The 7,513-nt window shown below is 36.7% G+C and overlaps 1 pseudogene; it reads left to right on the top strand.

Moving 5' to 3' along the window:
* The first annotated feature begins 6,558 nt into the window (after nucleotides 1-6,558).
* On the top strand, nucleotides 6,559-7,215 carry LOC101699980 (GTP-binding nuclear protein Ran pseudogene; annotated as a pseudogene).
* The last annotated feature ends 298 nt before the right edge of the window (nucleotides 7,216-7,513 follow it).

The following is a 7,513-nucleotide window of genomic DNA, read 5'->3' as shown; positions in this document are numbered from 1 at the left end:
TACGTAAAATTCCACTTTGACATCAAATAAGTATCTCAAATCTTGCACGATGCTTGATTTTTTTCCACTCGAAACCCTGTCTATCCCTTGGGTTTCTCCATTGTGGTAATGACCCTGCTTTCTTGTGGTTGTTCAACTCAAAATTCTAGGAGTTACTCATGATTTCTTCTTTTCCTAAATCCACTTTTATGTACATTTTCTTATTTAATCCAATCTACATTGTGATAATCTCAAATTTTTTAAACCATAGAAATAAAAACTCCAGAAAATTAAGTTTTCCCACAAACAACTAAAAAATATTTAAGTTCAGGCAAATATAAGGGAAACTATAATAGAAGAGGGAGGAGGTCAGGGAGAAGAAAGGAGTAATGAGGTGTAAAAATAATCAAAGTATGTTATGTGCGTGTACAAATATATCAAAATGAAATCCATTTTGGATATAAGTAATGTGCAATAATAAATGTCAAATCTGAGTCCAACTTCAGAACCCACCTTCTTCCTATAGTCACACTAGTTTGTAACCAGATTGTAGTTCTTCCTTTGTGTCTTTACATTCACGATCAGAATAATTTTTACTTGTTCATACACTGGCAAAATTCCTGTGGTTCCAGTTATACTTTACGTGAAGAGATTATGTTCTTCGTAATAATAAAGAGATTTGTACAGTTATAGAAGTTAAATACTAAACACATAGATCATTTTCACCTTTGAAAAATAGACACGTACTTACTTCACTGGACTAAACTGTTGTTTGACTGATGCTTATTTAAGTGGTTAGAATGAATTCTGTTGCTCATTCTCTCCCTTTTTCTCTCTTATTCCTCATGTCACCTTCTCCCTCTCTCTCCCCTTCCCTCCATTTTTCACACACACACACACACACACACACACACACTACCATTGCTCTTAGAGTTCTTATCATAGCACATAAATGCTGTCTTATATCATCTGTAGGACCACCAACAAAAGGCTTAACATTTCTGTGTTTCAACTTGTTCCTCTACCGGTAACTCAAGTGACCTCAAGTTTTTCTACCTTCTGGAGAGATGTTGGGGAAGAAAGAATATTTGTAGGCCATCCCAGACTTTCCAAAGTAAAATAGTGGTCCTTCTCCAAAGATGAATTTCATTGCTTTCCTCAAATGTAAAAAACACACCAGAATTTTACAAATAGTATCATTTTTATCTCTTGGCCCAGTAAACATGAAAAGAAGGGATTATACCAGATGGCCTCTAAGATCCGTGCCAGCTCGGGCCTCCTAGGAATCAACAAAGCAGACTGGAAAGAACACAGGCTTTGAAGTAAATCAGACCCAAACTGTAACAGCCAGTGAACTTCTCTGAACCTTTATTATTTGGTAAAAGTGACGTAATAAATTTACTTCTCAGAGTGGGTGTAAACACTAATAATATATTTAGTAGAAAGACTAGCACAGACATATTTTTAAATGGTCACTATAATGATTGTTATGTTATATTCCGTCCTCTTAAAATAGATACATTGAAGCTCTAACCCCCAATAATTCAGAATGTAACCTTATTTGGAAATAATGTCTTCTTAGACACAATCAAGTTAGGGTTAGATCATTAGGGTAGACCAATATATACGGCATCCTTATAAAAAGGAAAATTTGAACATAGAGACAGGCACACATACAGGGAGAAGGTAATACAAAGATGAATGCAGAGACCAAGATGAGGTATCTACAAGCCAAGGAACAATACAGATGCTGGGCAGGAGGCATGGAACAGATTGTCCCCTGTGGCACTCAAGGAACTAACCTTTGTCATCACCTTGATCTTAAACTTCCGGCCTCTAGAACGATAACATAATGTTTCTGTTATCTAAGCCATTCAGTTTATATTACTTTGTTATGACATCTCTAACAAATTAAGACATACCTGTGAGTGACTCATTGTTCTTGGTGTATTTGTATTGTCTTTTCAACTAGCAGTCAATGTTTCTCAAACTTTTTTTTTTTTGGTGCCAGGGATCGAACTCAGATCCTTGCACTTGTGCAGCAGGCGGTGAAACCACTGAGCTAAATCCCTGGCCTCTCAAACTTTTTTGAGAGCAATTCCAGTAAGAAAAATATTTTACACAGTTACAAAATATTTCATAAATATATACACAAATATATATGTACACCTAGATAAATGGACATATAGATGAAAAATGATATAGGCTATTATTACCTAAAACACACTCTGATATTTTTTAATCTGGTAGTGACCCATTAAATTGATTTCACAACCCCCAATTGATCATGACCCCATTGGTAAAGGATTAGGCTAGACTCAAACTCCTTCAGAGAATGAACGTATCTCTCTTCTCATTGCATTTAACACAATGCTATTGAAACACTAGCCAACTGATGTTTTTTAAACAGAGACTTGGTAAGTTATGAGGCTGGCTTGCCCTCCAACTCACGATCCTCCTACCTCAGCCTCCCAATTAGCTAGGGTTATAACCATGCACCAGTATTCGTGGCTGACAATTGACTTTTAAGGCCAACATATATTTGATTCCTTTTTGTGCCACTACTTTGGACTTTGTTAATAAATATGTGCCCAAACTATTGTCTGTGGGAATTTAAAAATAACCATTAGGGAAGTATATGCCAATGACTGCTGAATATTCTTAGTTTAAACCACAGTTATATAAAAATATAACATAATATTGGATGTTTCTTTGATACACAGATTAGCTGTAGCCTGGATGACATTATCTAATAATGCTGAGAATCCACATGGTTCTTTTACCATCCTTGCTTATAATTATAAAGTAACATGTGTTTAACCTAATGAGATATATATATATATATGCATATGTATGTAAAAAAGAAGCTGTTTCAATATTTCATATCACATTTCTGAATTTTAAAAGAAATTATATACAGTAACCATTAAACAAAAAGTGGTAAACACTTCTCACTGGCAAAAATAAGATGTTAGTCAAATAGTGCACTACTTTGAAGATGTCTATGTTTATTACCTTGATGAAAGCTCAAAAATAAATATAATTTACTATTAAAGCAGCAAATAAGTATTCAGTGCCTACTATATCTGCAAGGAACTCTGGATAATACTAAAACTAGATGAAACAAGATATCTTCCCCCTTGAACCTGTTCGAAACCTACAGGAATTTGAAAGACACAGGGCTGCTACCCAAAGGGCAGTGTGAGTACAGAAACATTCATGGCTCCCCTTTTCTATCACTTCTCAATTCTCTACCTCCACCACCACCAAATTAATTCCCAGTGGGGTAGTCAGTACTTAAAGTAGAGATAAAATTTACTCTAAGTAGGGCTTGGAGTTATTCCCTTGTCAAGAAATTTCAAAGCCAGCCCCACCCACCCAGGAGAATACATCCAGCTAATGCTTTAAAATCTGCTCCTGGTGCTAGCAACCACACCAAGAGAAAAAAATCCTTCACTTTCCTCACCCATACAGGTAGATTTATAAAAGTTTCAGGTTTCCTCACCTTCACAGTCCTCACAATGTACCTGGTTAATCAGACATCTTTAAATTTTGAAAAAGATATTTTAACTGTATTGCCTACACTGACTTCCTCCACTGCATTTCCCCTAATGTATGGGGGTGTGAGAGTGGTTTTAGAAAATCCTAGGGTACACTGGGGAGTTGAACTGGAGATATAATTGGTTTGCATGTAGTGGGATCCATTTATGTGATTCACAATTCTAAGATAGAAAAGTTAATCTTCCAGTAGAAGAACAACTTCTGGGAATCCTACTGGTTACTATACTGACCCTCTCAGCATCATAACACAACTACAGGCCCAGATTGCATCAGGGTGTGACAGATACTACACGCCCAGCACCAGATGTGTGTAGGCACTAGAGGAATGACCAATATTGAAAAATAAGGAGAACAAGCTAATCTAAGGAAAATTCTTCCGAATCCTTCTTGTTATATTAAGAAACTGCATGGAAGTTTTGCCAAATTTGACAACCCTTAAATAAATGTACATGTCACTACCAATATCAGGCTGAAAGTTTAAAGAAACTTTAAACAAGGAACAATAGGAAAGAAATGTTATTAATTATAGAGGAAATGCTAATGCATTTCTACTCTCTCTGAAAAGGTGGTCCCAAGGCCATGTGGTAAAAACACATAAGAAAAATTCTAGAAAAATTTCACGAAGTATAGCAATTACCATGCACAAGAGCAACAGAGTCAGTGTGACAGTGGGAGATTTCAGAAACCCACCCCCTAAAACAAATCCTTCCTGGAGGAGAGTTTACTCTGAAATGAAACCTGTATCCTTTACAAGAGCTGAGAAATGAGAATATAGAGACAGGCAGGAGCATCATGGAAGAAAAATGCAAAGAAGACTCAAGGAGAAGAATGAAATATTCTGAGGACAAAACTACTTCAAAACACAAGCCAGGCACAACCTACAGTCCCAATACTCTGGGAGACTGAGGCGGAAGGATCCCAAGTTCCAATCCAACCTGGGCTAATTAGTGACTGAGATCCTGTATCAAAATTTTAAATATTAAAAAGGGTTGGGAAAGTAGCTCAGTGTGAAGGTCCTGGGTTCAATTTCCAAAGCAAAAACTCAAAACATACCAAGACAAATAATTTCTCTGAAGGAGTTTCCTGCAAACAGCTAGACCAGGAAAATGCCTCTTTCTCCAATGAGTATTTAAAAATTACTGGTACAACCTCAGTACAACAATCCTACGAGAAAAATGATTGGGGAAAAGTAGCAAAGTTTCTTGGGCAAAAGTACAAAAGAAGGCTGAAAAGAATAGATGGAAATAGTGACCAAGTATTTTGGAACGAATTTTTAGAATTTATTTTTCTCTAAAAGTCAATTCACAGAAACTCAAAGAAGAGATCATGAGAAAACAAGAGCAAATGATAAGAAAAGGGATAAGCTGAACTAAGTTTTGAAAGAACTAAGAAAAAAAGTTAAAAGAAAAATCATGAGAAAAATGAGAAAAAATTAAAATGAAAACAATAGAGAATAAATAATGGGAGGGACAGTGATTAACAGATTATAGATATTAGAAAAGCAACCAAAATAAGACAAATACGAGTTTGAAATGCACAAAATAGTACTCTATAATATTTATGGATAAACATAGAGCTAAAATCCGTACTAGCCACAGGGCTTAATTTGCGGGGCTTAGTGCAAACATGAAAATGCAGAGCTATATTTCACAAGTGCTGTCACGATCCAGTTTGAAGCCATGGCTAACAACCTCAATCTCCCTTCAATGGCAGCTTGCTGAGCCCTCATCCACTCCCTACTCTCACTCTCGGGGCCACCGTGCACACGCTCCAAGCACATCCTTTACTGGGATCCAACACTCTGGGGCCTAGTACCAAACGAGTAAGGACAGCCCCAGAGCAGGTGAAATTATTAAAATTAGCCAATCCAGGGTCTTCAGGAAACCTAGCTACCCTACCCACTTGCCTTACATAAGCTGCCTGGTAGGCTCCAGCTGCTTGTACCTTGTTCCTAGAGACAAGACTCTGTGAGGCCCTACAAGGCACCTTTTCTCACTTGCAACTGTAAGTAATAGAGTCCTGCTTCTCATCTAACTGGATGGCAATGTGCTACATCCCACCATCAAAAGTACATTTGAATCTTACAAAGCAAGGGCCACTTGCCTGTTCAAAAATCATGAACAGCTCAAAATGGTTACAGTAGAGCATTAAACTGAGCACAGGACCGTTCTAAACTCAAGTCCTGTGCAACTGCACAGGTTACATGCCTGTAAAGCTGGCCTTGGTTAAAACTTTGAAACATACGTGTCTCATAAACACTAGATTTGGAATAGTGTTTTCCTCCAGGGTAAAAGGGAGAATTGCTGCAGAAAGCAGAATTGAGAGTTTCTACTCTACCCAGGGTCTTTCATTTGGTCAAAATTTTTTAAATGTGAACCAAATATACAGAAACATTAAAATCTGACAAAGCTGAATGAGGGATATGTGAATCTTTACCATATTTGGCAACTGCTTAAACTATTTCACTTTTTAAAAGTTATTAATACAGTAACTTTAATTGCAAACATAGAGAACAGTTTGCAATTAAAAACTAAAACATTCAAAAAAGCTTTACAATGTAAATTAATCATAATGCAGACATAAACCTTATGATAGATTTTGAAAGAAAATTAAAAATTAAGCAAAATTAGTTTAGAAGTGTTGAAACAGAAAGAGGACCCAGTGGTTGCCAGGGTCTGAGGGAGGAAGGAAATAGGTAGTTGCTGTTCAGTGAGGATCAAGTTTCAGTCATGAAAAATGAGAAAGTTCTGAAGACCTTCCCTACATTATCACACTCATAGCTCACAATATTGAACTGTACACTTTACAAGTTGCTAAGAGGGTAGATCTCATGTTATATGCTTTCTACCAAAAAATTTTTTAAATGTTGCCTTAGAGATTAGTGTCTGTAAGCTAACTTACAGACTTTAAATAATATCAGTATGAATTGGGTACATAGCACTATATACTGACAATTAAGAGTAGACAAAGTACAGAGTAGTCAAATAGGCGCAAGTCACTTCTGGAAGAAATATTATGATGGCTGCCCACAGAAAACCCCAAGTTTGGTTCAAATTTGTTTTGGCTGGTAAGAGTGGAACTGGAAAACTACATTTGTGAAATGGTACTTGGTGAATTTGAGAAGTATGTGGCCACACTGAGTGTTGAATCGCACCCCTTTGTGTTCCACACCAGCAGGAGACCTACTAAGTTCAATGTATGAGGTGTTGCTATCCAGGGAAAATTTGGCAGACTGAGAGATGGTTACCATGTGCCATTCATGTGTCATTGTAATATCTGATGTAACATTGAGAGTCATTTAAAAGAATGTGCCTAACTAGCAGAGAGATATCATATGAGTATACAAAAGCATTTCCATCATGCTGTGTGGTAACAAAACAGATTTGAAGGTTAAAAAAAGTGAAAGCAAAAATCCATTATTTTCCACCAAAAGAAAAATCTTTAATACTATGACATTTCTGCCAAACTAACTACAACTTTGAAAAGCTCTTCCTCTGGCTAGCAGTCCTTGGCATTTGTTGCCAAGCCTGCTATTTCCAACCTGAGTTTGTCAGGGACTCAGCTTTGGCCAGTAAGCATGAGCACGACACAGAGGTTATTCAGAGTGACATCGCTGAGCAAGTGAAGCTGGAGCTCTGTGTGCAAAGTGTAGTCTTATGGGCAACTGTGCTTTGATGTCAGGCATAAAACATGTGAGCCACTTTATTCTGCAGCTAAGCAGGACATGCACTTCATATATGGGCCACTGAAGAGATGAACGGGCTTTAGAGTGAATGTGGCAATTTTTAAAATCTTCATATATTGGACCTACATATTCAGCTACTCTGTGATGAGATTATCTCACTTGTATTTCAGCTATAAGATAGCTACAGTCAGGTAACAATCTCTAATAGTGAAATCTTGTTTGTTACTGTCATTCTAATTCCTTTTTTAAAAAAAATTATAACAAAGGTATTTCAAATATCTAAAAAAA

This window comes from Heterocephalus glaber, unplaced genomic scaffold (assembly GCF_053883595.1).
Source record: "Heterocephalus glaber isolate CG9 unplaced genomic scaffold, H.glaber_assembly_v1.0 deba00001472, whole genome shotgun sequence".
Lineage (NCBI taxonomy): Eukaryota > Metazoa > Chordata > Mammalia > Rodentia > Bathyergidae > Heterocephalus > Heterocephalus glaber.
The sequence above is the reverse complement of the archived record's forward strand: the minus strand, read 5'-3'. Positions and strand labels throughout refer to the sequence as shown.